Raw genomic sequence first — 12895 nt, 5'->3', positions numbered from 1 at the left:
CCCAGAACAGGCTCTAATTTCCGGGGTTGGGGGAGGCTGTTTCTTCCACCTCTAGATGAGGGGGCATGACTGCGGCTGGGCTAGGCTGGGCTGGGCAGCTTCCTAGGGATAGGCAGAAGGCCCCTGCAGGTGGGACCTGTGCCTGGTTTTGGTTTTTAAATTCCCCCACAGCCTCCAGGATAGTGTTTGACACACATAAAGACTTTAAAGAAATGTGTATGAGAAAAAAAATGAAGCCAGAAGGACTTCCTGGTGGTCCAGTTGTTAAGAAATCTGCCTGCCAGTGCAGGGGACACAGGATCGATTCCTGGTCTGGGAAGATCTGGTCTGGGGCAACTAAGCCCATGTGTCACAACTGCTGAGCCCATGCTCTAGAGCCTATGAGCTGCAACTACTAAAGCCTGTGCATCTGGAGCCCAGGCTCCACAACAAAAGAAGCCACAGCAATGAGAGGCCTCCCACTGCAATGCATTGCCTCTTCTCACCACAACAAGAGAAAGCCCATACACCAAGGAGGACCCAGTGCGGCCCAACGTAAATAAATAAATAAAATGCAACCAGAGCCAGGCTGGGACAGCTTCTGCCTTCTAAAGCAAGGCCAGCAGGGTTCCCAAGAGTTTTTACAACTCTCCTTTTGTAAGAGAGGGGCCGAATGTGAACCAGGGAAGGTAAGTGAGGGCTGAATCTCAGCGAATACCCCTGGGAAAGAGGAGCGGGAATTATCCACTGGGGAGAGTTGAGATCTTTCCACCAGGCTGCTGCTGCTTGTCCCTGCAGGCTGAGGTGAACTGCCTCAGATATGCGATAGCCACGAGTTTGGAAGTCTTGATGCAACAACTCAACCCTGAGATGAAGCGGAGAACTTAGTTTTAGAGAAAGTGGTTTAGCAGTTCATTCCGTCTGCTCCAGGATCCCAGGCACCTCTCCCTGGGCAAGGGGAGATGTCTTCACAGCCTTGCCCCTCTCCCCACCCTGGTCCCCACCTGCTCTTGTCTCCTCATGTTTTCAGACTGAGGGAACAAAGAAAACTGTTCTAGGCCTTTCCTCATCTCCTTTCCCTCATACCTGGGCCACAGCTGCTTATTTATTTATTTATTTTTGGCTGGGTCTTCGCTGCTGCTCAGCCTGTTCTCTAGTTGTGGCAAGTGGGGTCTACTTTCTGGTTGTGGTTTGTGGACTTGTTGTGGCGGCTTCCTGTGTTGTAGAGCACAGGCTCTAGAGCACAGCCTCAGTAGTTGTGGTGCACAGGCTTTGTTGCTCTGCAGAATGTGGAATCTTTCCATACTGGGGGTGGAACCCACGTCTTCTGCATGGGCAGGTGGATTCTTTACCACCGAGCCACCAGGGAAGCCCCCACAGCTGTTTCAAGAAAGCAAATGAGTTGAGGCTCAGGCATTGCAGTTCTGTAGCAGCGTGACAGGGCCTGGAAGTTCCATCTGCAGAAGCACATGTGTTTATTAACCTGTGTTTAATGAGCAGCTACTGTGTGCCAGATACTGGGCACAAGGAATGATGAAGTGGTGGTGCCAAACAAAGGAAGATGGGGGAGGGTCCAGCCTCACCAAGTGGCACAAAAGCTCATTTACTTATGAATGAAATAATAACAGGAACTTAGATTTTGTCTCCTCTGGTAAGTCTGTCACCTAAGAGCTGGGCTAAGTGTATTTCCTCCCTATTGTCACACCTGTCATTGCACTGGTCACACCGTATTATAACTGTGTCTTTATCCATCTGCCAAAGTGGACCGTAACAGAACAGCTTCTGATTCATCATTGGTGGCGGTTGCAGTTTCTTTGTAGGAGAGGCTTATAAATAACACTCTGGAGCCAGAGGAAGAGAACTTAACTCTTGGTAGATGCCTCAGTTTTCCTCCTATGTCAAATAGGTGTTATACTTGCACTATGAGGATTAAGTGAGAGCAAGGATATGACTTTCTTAATGCAATGCCTGGCACATAAACAGTCCTCCAGAAATGCTGCTGGTGTTACCTATTGCTTACTACTTAACCACACCCAGAAGGATTTGTAGTTTACCCAAATATTTTCTTTTTTTATAATTTATTTATTTTTTGACTGTGCTGGGCTTTCGTTGCTGCACATGGGCTTTCTCTAGTTGCAGAGAGTGGGGGCTACCCTATAGCTGTGGTGCACAGGCTTCTCACTGCAGCGGTTTCTCTTGTTGCAGAGCGCCGGCTCTAGCCCCACGGGCTTCAGTAGTTGTGGTGCAGCGGCTCATTAGTTGTGGCTCGTGGGCCCTAGAGTGTACAGACTTCTATAGTTGTGGCGTGGGGGCTCAGTAGTTGCAGCTCATGGGCTCTAGAGCACGGGCTCAGTAGTCGTGGTGCGCAGGCTTAGTTGCTCTGCAGCATGTGCAATCTTCCTGGACTCGGAATCGAACCTATGTCTCCTGCATTGGCAGGTGGATTCTTAATCTCTGCACCACCAGGGAAGTCCCCCAAATATTTTCTATCTCAAGCATCCAAATAACTCTGCATCTCTAGGACAACAAGAAACAGAGTTTAATGTCTTTCCTTAAAGCATAAGATCAAAGGCAACAAATAAGGGGCCAGGTGTGGGAAAGCATGCCACTTCATATGCCTCTTATCCTCAAGAAAGGAAGTGAATTTACATGTGCTGATTAAAATGTTAGAGAAAACAGTTTGATGGTTCCTCAAAAAGTTACACATAGAGTTACCCAAAGATCTAAAAATTCTACTCCTAGGTTATCTACCCAGAACAATTGAAAATAGGTACTCAAATCCTTGTACTTACATGTTCATAACAGCACTATTCACAATAGCCAAAAGGTAGAAACAACCCAAGCGTCTATCAACAGATGAACAGTTAAACAAATTATAGTAAATACACAGAATGAATAATTATTTAGCCACACAGAGCACGAAGCACCAGTAAAGGCTAAAACGTGAATGAACCTTGGAAACATTAAGCTAAATGAAAGAAGCCAGACACAAAAGGGCATACATTTATAGGAAATATCAGAATAGATAAATCCATAAATGCAGATTGCCAGGAGCTGGGAAGAGGGAGCAACAAGGGGTAACTGCTTAATGGGTCTGCGGGTTTATTTTGCAATGACGAAAATATTTTGGAACTAGAGGTGGTGATGCTATTAATACAACATTGTAAATGTACTATGGGCTTCCCTTGTGGCTCAGAGGGTAAAGAATCCTCCAGCAATGCAGGAGACCCAGGTTCCATTCCCTGGGTCAGGAAGCTCCCCTGGAGAAGGAAATGGCTACCCACTCCAGTATTCTTGCCAGGAAAATTCCATGGACAGAGGAGCCTGCCGGGCTACAGTCCACGGAATCACAAGAGTCAGACATGACTGAGCAACTAAAACGTTTAATCAATCCCTTTTGTGAATGTACTAAATGCCCTAACCCTAACCCTAACCCTAACTTTTTTTACGGCGTGAATTGTTCACGTTAAAATGATTAATTTTCTGTAATGTGAATTTCACTTCCATAAAAAAAATGGGAGGAGAAAATATGAAATTTATTGAAAGCTGATGGATGATAAATGGAAAACAATGGTATAGTTTCCATTACTAAGGTTTAAGAAGTATAACATTGTTGATTTGATTATCTTTTTGGTGTGTATTTATTCATTCCCTCCAGTACCAAACACTGAATGGCTGCATACCTCAGTGGTTGAAGTATTCCTTCTTGAAAGAAAAATTTATTTTTTTAAAACATCTGAAGACTTATTCCTGGAAAACGTCAGTCAGGAGCATCAGACCTTCTTCCCCATGTGTGACATGCCCTGTGACTCTGTCTCTTCCTCTTGTCCCAGACAGGGTGGGGGTAATGCAGCATTTCTACCTCAACACGAGATATTCTTTCCACACCCTGCTGTGGAAACCTGTGCCATCTATCCACTGAAAACACAGTAAAAATCAGCTCTTTCCTCAGAGGGGTCAATAATATCTCCCTGCAAAACTGCACGAACCCAGTAGTTGGAACGCAGCGAGTGTCCTAAGGCACTCAGCACATCATTGCTTTTCTCTTGAGCCAGAGAAGGCGTTGGGCCAAACATCCTGCAGGGAAGGGTCTGAGTTTCTCTTCTGGAAACCAGGAGCACTCTGAGCAATCAGGTCATGTCTGGGTGGTACGCTATGCCCGTGTGCTCTCCTCTCCCTGGGCGGTCTCATGATGGGATAGGGTGGGTCACCCACGTAATGAGTCTGGAGGTTTTCATCTAGGCCATGGCTGTCACTGCTCTGGCAACCGCCGCTTGGAAGACTGTGGGCCTTGGGCAGGAGGCGATGTTTCAGGTCAGGACTGGAAGGTAGAGTGAGGGAGGCGAAGGTGGGAGCCCTCAGTCAAGAATCAGAAAGGAGCCCGACTGATGGGGTGTGTCTGCAGGGCTGGCCCTGACAGTGGTGTATTCTCTTCCAGCCCCACTGCTTCTCCCCAGCAGAACATAAACAACCATGATATGCTTGATGTGCTGGTAGAGCAGCCTGGAGGGGGTGGTGGGAGGGAGCAGCGGCTGTCACTTTTGTATGCCTCAAAGTCTTAGCACCACAATTCAACCAATAGCTATGGAGAGCCTAGCGTGCACACTGCAGATCTGTGTAAGCAAGAAAAGTTGCGTGGACATGTGTTTACTCCCTGTCCCTGATCGCTGGGAAAGTCACTGTGACCCCAGCATTAGTTCCTGGGGGATTTGGGGCCAGTGTGCCTGAGAGGCTCCCTGGAGCCCTGGGCTGCTGTGGAGCCTTTACAGCAGAGGGGCTTTTGAAAGCTGGTGCTTTGTCCCTTCGGTGGAGCTGCAGAGAGACCTAGGATCAGAAGTTTTGAAAAGACACAGCCCCAGGATCTGAGAGGCTCCGGGCTCGTCTGCAGCTTTCCTCTTTTCTTATTTAAGGTGGCCACAGCCACATCTCATTTAGGTTAAGACCCAGCATGTGCACTGCGTGCCATTCTGCTCCCATGATACCAAAGCTAATTGAATGTCCCAGTTTCCCCTGCCTAATTCTCCACCCCCAAACCCTTGCCTCCACACCCATCTCTAAACCTATGTACCCCCAACTTTTGTCCTGAAAAGGACAATAGAAGACTAAAAGTATTAATATTATTACATACAACTATCCTTATTGCTGAGAGCTTCCCTGGTGGCTCAGCTGCTAAAGAATCCACCTGCAATGCAGGAGACCTGAGTTCAATCCCTGGATTGGGAAGATCCCCTGGAGAAGGGAAAGGCTCCCTACTCCAGTATTCTGGCCTGGAGAATTCCATGAACTGTATAGTCCATGGGGTCACAAAGAATTGGACGCGACTGAGCTATTTTACATCCTTATTGCTATTACATTTTTCCCCTCTCCTGCCAATTGTCTTTTCTAACTTGCCTGGAAAACTAAACAGAGTTGTGGATGGGCTTTCCTTAAGCTTATCCAGCTTGAAATCAGGGTGTATTTAAGAAGAATAGAAGTCTACTGAGGAACATCCCAAGAGGAACGAGTTATAGACAGTTGAGAGCAAGGCTTGCTCTTTGTTAAAAAAAGAAAGACAGCTGAGAGTCTGCAATGACTTACAAATCTTCAGTTCTGATCAAGAAACATGGCTGTGATTAGGTTTCCTTTCATTTCTTAGCAACAAATTCCATGGAGCAGTTTGCTTACAAGCGTGGGAGGAAGCCTCTTCCCAGGGCCGGGATTCGGGTCGGACGCTGCCACAGTCCCTTGGGAGTTACCCTCAGAAAGGAATCCTGTGTTTGGGTGGAGTTTGTTTGGGAGCTCAGCTGCCCGAGCCTGGTCTCCCACTCACGTCCCCAGGTGGTGCTCTGCTCAGATGGCTCGGGCTGATGCGGGGGACACATCGGAAACCCGAGCTGCTCGGTAGCCCTGGGGACTGTCTATCCAAAACTGTGCTGCAGATTTTCCTTCCCCTGTTTTGTCTCTTCTGTGCCTGTAAGGAGTCTCATGAGCTCCTGTGATTCACTTATAGCCTTTCCACTGAACAGTGAGTTGACTATCATTTTGATGTGTAATGATGACCCAAAAATGAAATACCCATGTGTATTTCCAGACCCACTGGTCTAGAAATAGTCTTCATGACAAGTTTCATGAAACACTAATAAATAGGTTTTAATAATTCAAAAAGACATATGTACCCCAGTGTTTATTGTAGCACTATATACAATAGCCAGGACAGGGAAGCGACCTAGATGTTCATCAACAGAGGAAGGGATAATGAAGTTGTGGTATATATATATATACAATGGAATATTACTCAGCCATAAAAAGGAATGAATGTGAGTCAGTTGAATTGAGGTGGATGAACTTAGAGTCTGTTATACAGAGTGAAGTAAGTCAGAAAGAGAAAAACAATATCGTCTATTAAGGCATATATATGGAATCTAGAAAAATGGTACTGATGAGCCTATTTGCAGGGCAAGAATAGAGATACAGACATAAACTACAGACTTGTGGACACAGTGGGGGAGGAGAGGGTGGGATTCATTGAGAGTAACAATGACATATATATACTCCCATGTGTAAAACAGATACAGGGAACTGCTATGTAACACAGGGAGCTCAACCTGGGACCTAGAGGGATGGGATGGGGGTGGGTGGGACAGAGGCTCAAGAGGGAGGGGATAGATACTTTTGGCTGATTCGCATTGTTGTATGGCAGAAACCAATACAACACTGCAAAGCAGTTATCCTCTAATTTAAAAAAAAAGATTGAGAAAAAAACCCCAAAAAACCAAACAAACCAGATTTTAGTTCATTAAGGCAATGGCACCCCACTCCAGTACTCTAGCCCGGAAAATCCCATGGACAGAGGAGCCTGGTAGGCTGCAGTCCATGGGGTCGCTAAGAGTCAGACACGACTGAGCGACTTCACTTTGACTTTTCACTTTCACGCATTGGAGAAGGAAATGGCAACCCACTCCAGTGTTCTTGCCTGGAGAATCCCAGGGACGGGGGAGCCTGGTGGCTGCTGTCTATGGGGTCGCACAGAGTCGGACACGACTGAAGCGACTTAGCAGCAGCAAGGCACCCAGTATTGTATCCCTTCTTGAGGGAATCTCTGGGAATTCTTAACCACAGTTTGAGGCTTGACACTGATGAAACAGAAGGCTTGGGTGTGTTAGAGAGACTGCCGTAAAGGAGGAGCATGTGTATGTGTGTGTGTGTGTGTGTGTGTGCGTGCTAGGTTGCTTCAGTCATGTCCAACTCTGTGAGACCCAGGCAAGAATACTGGAGTGGGGTGCCATGCTCTCCTCCAGGGGATCTTCCTGACCCAGGGATTGAACCTGCATCTCTTATGTCTAATCGGCATTGGCAGGTGGCTTCTTTACCACTAGCACCACCTGAGAAGCCCCTTAAAGGAGGGGCTGCTCCTGTTTACCCCTACGGGCCACTGAGGGGAGAATGCAGCCTTTAAGTACAATCTTTCCACTTCTCCCCTCTGCCAGCCTCTGAGTGCCTGCCTGTGCCCCCGTGTGTGAGGTATAGAAGGTCCAGGTGATAGAAACCCCAGAGAGTGTTCACTGTTCGAGGACTTGGATGCTGGTTCCCCCATTCACCAGCTGTTGACCCCAGCACACACTTCCCTCTCTGAACCTTAGTTTGCTCATCTGTGAAGTGAGGAGGAGGGGCTGGCTCATCTCTAAAGTGTTTTTCCATTTGAAGTCTCTGAGTCTGTGGTTACTTCCTTCTCTTCCTTCAACAACCAGCCCCTATCAGAAGTCTGTTTATTTGAAAGTTCTAATGTTGGCATTAAACTTGAGCTTCACTAGGTTGGAATATGTCAGGTTTCTCTGGCTGGGAGACAGGAGAACCACAGAGACATCTAAGCCATTGAAAGATGCTCGGATTCAGGGCTATTGCTGGTTCAGCTAGCACCCTGATGAGGATTACAGAAAAAAGAGTGTCCCCTTTGGGTGGCCTCAGCTGCAAACAGGGTTGGTCTGTTCCTTAGTAAGTGGAATCCTGGCTGCTTTAGCCCTCTGAGCTTCCAGGAGCTCTTGGTCAGTGTACAACCTGCATTCGCTTTAGGAGACCATTCACTTCTTTGATCTTTGATCACGTTAGGTAAGCAGTAAAAAGAGAAGCACATACCCATTATTGCTCTGATGGAAGGAGACTTCTGTAATTATGGCCTTCAAATATTATATGCAGTTAAAAAGCTGCACGTCTGGGCCTACGATACTGCCCAAATCCTATACCTACACAGCACATCTGATTTGGTGACTTCAAGGGGAAAGATTAGTAATAATAATAAAACCCCCTTACATTTTTATAGAACCGTACAATTTATATAGCACTTTAAATGTACTTTCTTTTTCAATTTGATTCTGATCCTAACCATTGCCCTGGTGAGACAGAATTATCCCCTTTTTAAATGTAAAGGAAATGAAGCTGAGAGATTCAAAGACTTGTGCAAGGGCAGCTAATAAGTGGTCAAGGCAAGAACTGAACCCATGTCTGTTTAGTTCCAAGTTCAAGGTGTTTTTTTTCTTCCGAAACAGGTCACATAAAATCCTGATCTGGGCATTGGCAGCCAGACCTAAAGGACCACTCTACAGAGGTTTAGAATTCATCTGAGAAAGTTGTCCTTCTTGTTTTAATGAAGGTAGGACTCTCCCACAAAAGGGCCATGCCTTGACTTGGGGTATAAGTTCTGGGGAGATCTGCAGATCTTACAATTCAACTAAAGTATTCATTTCTCATGTCGGGGAGTGACTCCTGGGGATTCGCTTGTTGTTAAATGCATCCTCATCACCTGTGTGTCGTTAACCCAGGGTTCTCGCCAACATTTTAGGTATCATCCTGCAAGACAGCTGGGGGAAACCATGGTCATCTCGTGGGAGTCATATGGAAGTCAGTGTGTGATATGAAAATAAGATCTGTAGGCCATTACTGACCAATCCAAGACCCTTCAGGGTCAAGCGATCTCACTGACAGTGTAATACAGTCCCGTTTATTTTCCTTCAACACTGCTTTTCTGCACAGCATCTGAGATAGTCACATCAGAGCAACCTCCACGTCACCTTGGGTTCCAGACCTGTGTACCCAACTGCCTCCCATATATCTCCACCCGGGCATCTCCTGAGTACATCCAACTTAAATGTGTCTGAAGTGTTCATTGTTTTCTCCCAAATTCTGCTTCCCAAGTCCATGCCTCCTCTAGTTCACGTGGTTTCCATTACAAGCGTCACAATGCACCTTCCCATCCCCAGCTCAACACCTTATAATCCTCCGTTCCATTCATTCCTCCTTAGCCACATTCTCTTGGTCTCCAGGTACCTCTCACTCTACTTCCTAAACCACCAAAAGTCCATGCCCCTTTTCTCAGTTCCCTCTGCCGTTCTCTTAGCGGAGGTCCTCCTTATCTCTGTTCCTTATCTCTCCAACCCGGCTTCCATCCGGCCATTAGTTCTCTCTCCAAACACAGATCTGACCATACTCTTTCCCTGTTTAAAAAACAACTCCCACTGCCACAGGAAAGAGCTCACCGTTCCTGGCGTAGTAATCTGCATTACCTGTAGCTCCCCCACCTACCACTGCATGTGCAGGTACGCTCTCCCCTTTCTGGAATACCCTTTTCCTGGGAATGCCTAATCATTTTCAACACCTGCTCATCTATCACGTCTGCAGGTAACCCCTGGGGGAGTTATTCACTCCCCCTTTGCGTTGTTTCAGTATCCCATAGCTATGGCTATGATGATGGATACTATTCTTTTTTTTTTTAAACTTTATTATTTATTATTTTTGGCTGCCTTGGCTCTTTGTTGCTGTGTGAGGGCTTTCCTAGTTACAGCAAGTGGGGGGTACTGCCTAGTTGCAGTGTGCCAGCTTCTTGCTGTGGTGGTTTCTCTTGTTGGGACTCTTGCTCCCTAGAGCACAGGCTTAGGGGTTGTGGCACATGGACTTAGCTGCCCCATGGCATATGAAATCTTCCCAGACCAGAGATCAAACCTGTGTTCCCTGTATTGTCAGGCGGATTCTTATCCACTGTACCACTTGGGGTAACTATATTTTATTTCTCTGTCTCATTTACCAGATTTCATGTCCTCAGACGGAGAAGGCAATGGCACCCCACTCCAGTACCCTTGCCTGGAAAATCCCATGGATGGAGGAGCCTGGTAGGCTGCAGTCCATGGCGTTGCTGAGAGTCGGACATGACTGAACAACTTCACTGTCACTTTTCACTCTCATGCATTGGAGAAGGAAATGGCAACCCACTCCAGTGTTCTTGCCTGGAGAATCCCAGGGACAGGGGAGTCTCGTGGGCTGCTGTCTATGGGGTCTCACGGACATGATTGAAGCAACTTAGCGGCAGCAGCAGCATGTCCTCAGATGCAAAAACTGTACCATTATCTTTGGACTCCCAGGCCCTGGCATATGGCGTGACACACAGTGAGCATAGTAACTTTGAAAGAATGGATGGGATGGATGTACATCTCTCTTCGATGAAATCAGTAACTCAGCTTGTTGAGTGTTCATTATTCTCTTGGGGTTAGTATTCAGGGGAGAGGGTGGAAAGCATCCTTTCTCTATTCCACAGGTTTGCTGTTGTTTAGTCTCTAAGTCATGTCCAACTCTTTTTCGACCCCATGGACTATAGCCTGCCAGGCTCCTCTGTCCATGGGATTTCCCAGGTGAGAATACTGGGGTGGGTTGCCATTTCCTTCTCTAGGGGATCTTCCTGACCCAGGTATTGAACCCATGTCTCCTGCATTGGCAAGCACATTCTTTACCGCTGAGCCACCAGGGAGGGGCTTCCCAGGTGATGCTAGTGGTAAAGAACCCACCTGCTAATGCAGGAGGCATGAGAGATGCAGGTTCAATCCCTGGGTCAGGAAGATCCCCTGCCGTAGGAAATGACAACACACTCCAGGAGCCTGGCGGGCTACAGTCCACGGGGTTGCAAAGAGTCAAATACTACTGAAGCAACTTAGCGTGCACACACACACATGCATGAACCACCAGGGAAGCCCATTCCACGGGTTAAATATTAACCAAGTTTGAAGGCTAGAGAAACATTTGGTTTTCAATGCATTTCTTTCCTAAAATTATATCCGGACTGGGGATGGGGAGACAGAATCTCAGATAAAATGAATGACTTGATCAGATTTTTCAATACATCTGCCTCCCCAGCCCAGCACTGGGCAACAGGTAGACATATCAGGCCAGGAGGTTGATGGTGACATCTTTGCTGAATTCTCTAGGTGGAACATGGAAACCATTTGTACCGAGGTTAGGAACAGCCTAGCATCAGTGCTATCTTCTATAAATCAAGGCTCTTCCTTACCCAGCAGGACTTCAGAATGAGGGTCCCTTCAGATTACCTTCGGGTTCTTACGCACTTGAGCTGAGTGAATTAAATGCAACAGCTTTGGGAGAAAAGTGCTTCTCAGATGCTCAAGGGTACCACCCTTCCTCATTCAACAGAATTCTTGTGGCAAGTGGACTGCCAGTGTTCTCTGAGAAATTAAAGCCGTGCTTGTCTGCTTCAGTTTCCCTTTCGGTTGGGCAAGACTGGTGTTCCCACAAGCTAATGTCTATAGTTTATTTAACTCTATTACAAAATGTATTCCTGTGAAGCTCTTCAAAACCCTAGGGAACCAGGTCTCATTGTGTCCTCCTTCAAGGGTGGGGAGAGGAGTAGGAGTGGGACCCTTGAGAGAGGTAGAGAAGTTAGGTAGCAGTCTGGGTCACAGCAAATCCCCTGAGACTCAGGAAATAGCAGAAAGGCTCCCATTCCAGCCCTGGCTCCAGGCCGTATTTTTCTTGTGGCCAGTTTCTTAGACCCCTTGAAAATTGGGCTTTGCCTAGAACAATTTAGAAACCTTGTGAGCCTGGGATGCTTTTTGGAGGGTCTCAGGTCTTGACTTCTTCCGTGGCAAACTGAATATCCCTCTGTCTCTTTCAAGCCGCTCCTGCCGGCAGCTGTTGTCAACTAGAGTCTGAGAACTCCACCCCAGACGCGGCTAGGAACCCATGTGGACTCAGCCCAGAAGCAGATGTAAGGCTGCTGAGAATCCTTGCAAAACGAGGGCGGGGGACCCTGGAAGTGAGGGGCAAGAAGCTGTTTGGAAATGTTCTTCAAATTTCACTGATCTCTGGGGTTGGACTCATCCTTATAGAGGCAAGGAGTGGGAAGTCCCCTTGCCAACGGAAGGCACCTTAAAAAGTATTTAAACGCACACACACACACACACACAGACAACAACCAAACAAACTCTTGAGACTCACCTTTGAGTCCCACCGGAGGGCTTCCTGCAGGCGCAGTCGCCTGGGGATCCGCCGGGTGCTGCCCCAGCGAAGGCGGCCGAGGTCCCGGGTGTCTCCTCGGAAGCCCCTGCGGGTCCCGCGCGGTCCTGGCCCGGAGGGGAGGGTCAGCGGGGGCCGCCCTGCGCCGCGCGTACCTGCCGCCGGTGGCGAGAAAGGCGCCCTCTATGTCCCCTGCCCTCCCGCGGGAGGACGCTTCGCATTTTTGAGGTTTCACTCCACTCCGTCGTCCTGTCCCTGATGTCAGAGGCTCGACTTCCTGAATCAGACTCGCTGCCCCTCGCGCGTCTTGGGCTCGGCCCACACTCTCCACCCCGGGCCCGGGCCCGCAGAGAACTGGTGCCCTTGGACTTGGGCGCACACGGGCCCGGACGTGCCCTCCTGCCCGGGCTTCCCGCCGGCTACCCCCGTCCCCGCCCCGCCCTTACGTGTCGGTGCCCCAGCCGTCCCGGAACACGCCTCCTGTAGGACACAGCCGCTCCCCTGCCCGCCTGCGGAACCAACCAGTCCCTCAGTGACTTTCAGAGACGCAACAAAGTTCCCAGAGTCCTGAGACCTATTTGGGAGGGAAAGTGGGCTTAAGTGAAAACAGCCCAGCTCTTCCTAATGGAGCAGCCTTCTCGGAGAG

General features: G+C 48.2%; 1 protein-coding gene across 1 annotated transcript in view; it reads right to left on the bottom strand.

Moving 5' to 3' along the window:
• KIAA0040 (KIAA0040 ortholog) overlaps positions 1-12664 on the bottom strand; it is a 40874-nt gene extending 28210 nt beyond the window's left edge. Inside the window, exon 1 of the mRNA XM_040263924.1 lies at positions 12232-12664. The gene's annotated coding sequence lies outside the window, so the exon portion shown is untranslated. The remainder of the gene's footprint in view (positions 1-12231) is intronic.
• Positions 12665-12895: the final 231 nt, after the last annotated feature.

The sequence above is a fragment of the Oryx dammah genome, unplaced genomic scaffold, assembly GCF_014754425.2.
Source record: "Oryx dammah isolate SB20612 unplaced genomic scaffold, SCBI_Odam_1.1 HiC_scaffold_21, whole genome shotgun sequence".
Lineage (NCBI taxonomy): Eukaryota > Metazoa > Chordata > Mammalia > Artiodactyla > Bovidae > Oryx > Oryx dammah.
Note: the sequence above shows the minus strand (reverse complement) of the source record. Positions and strands in the feature narration are given on the sequence as shown.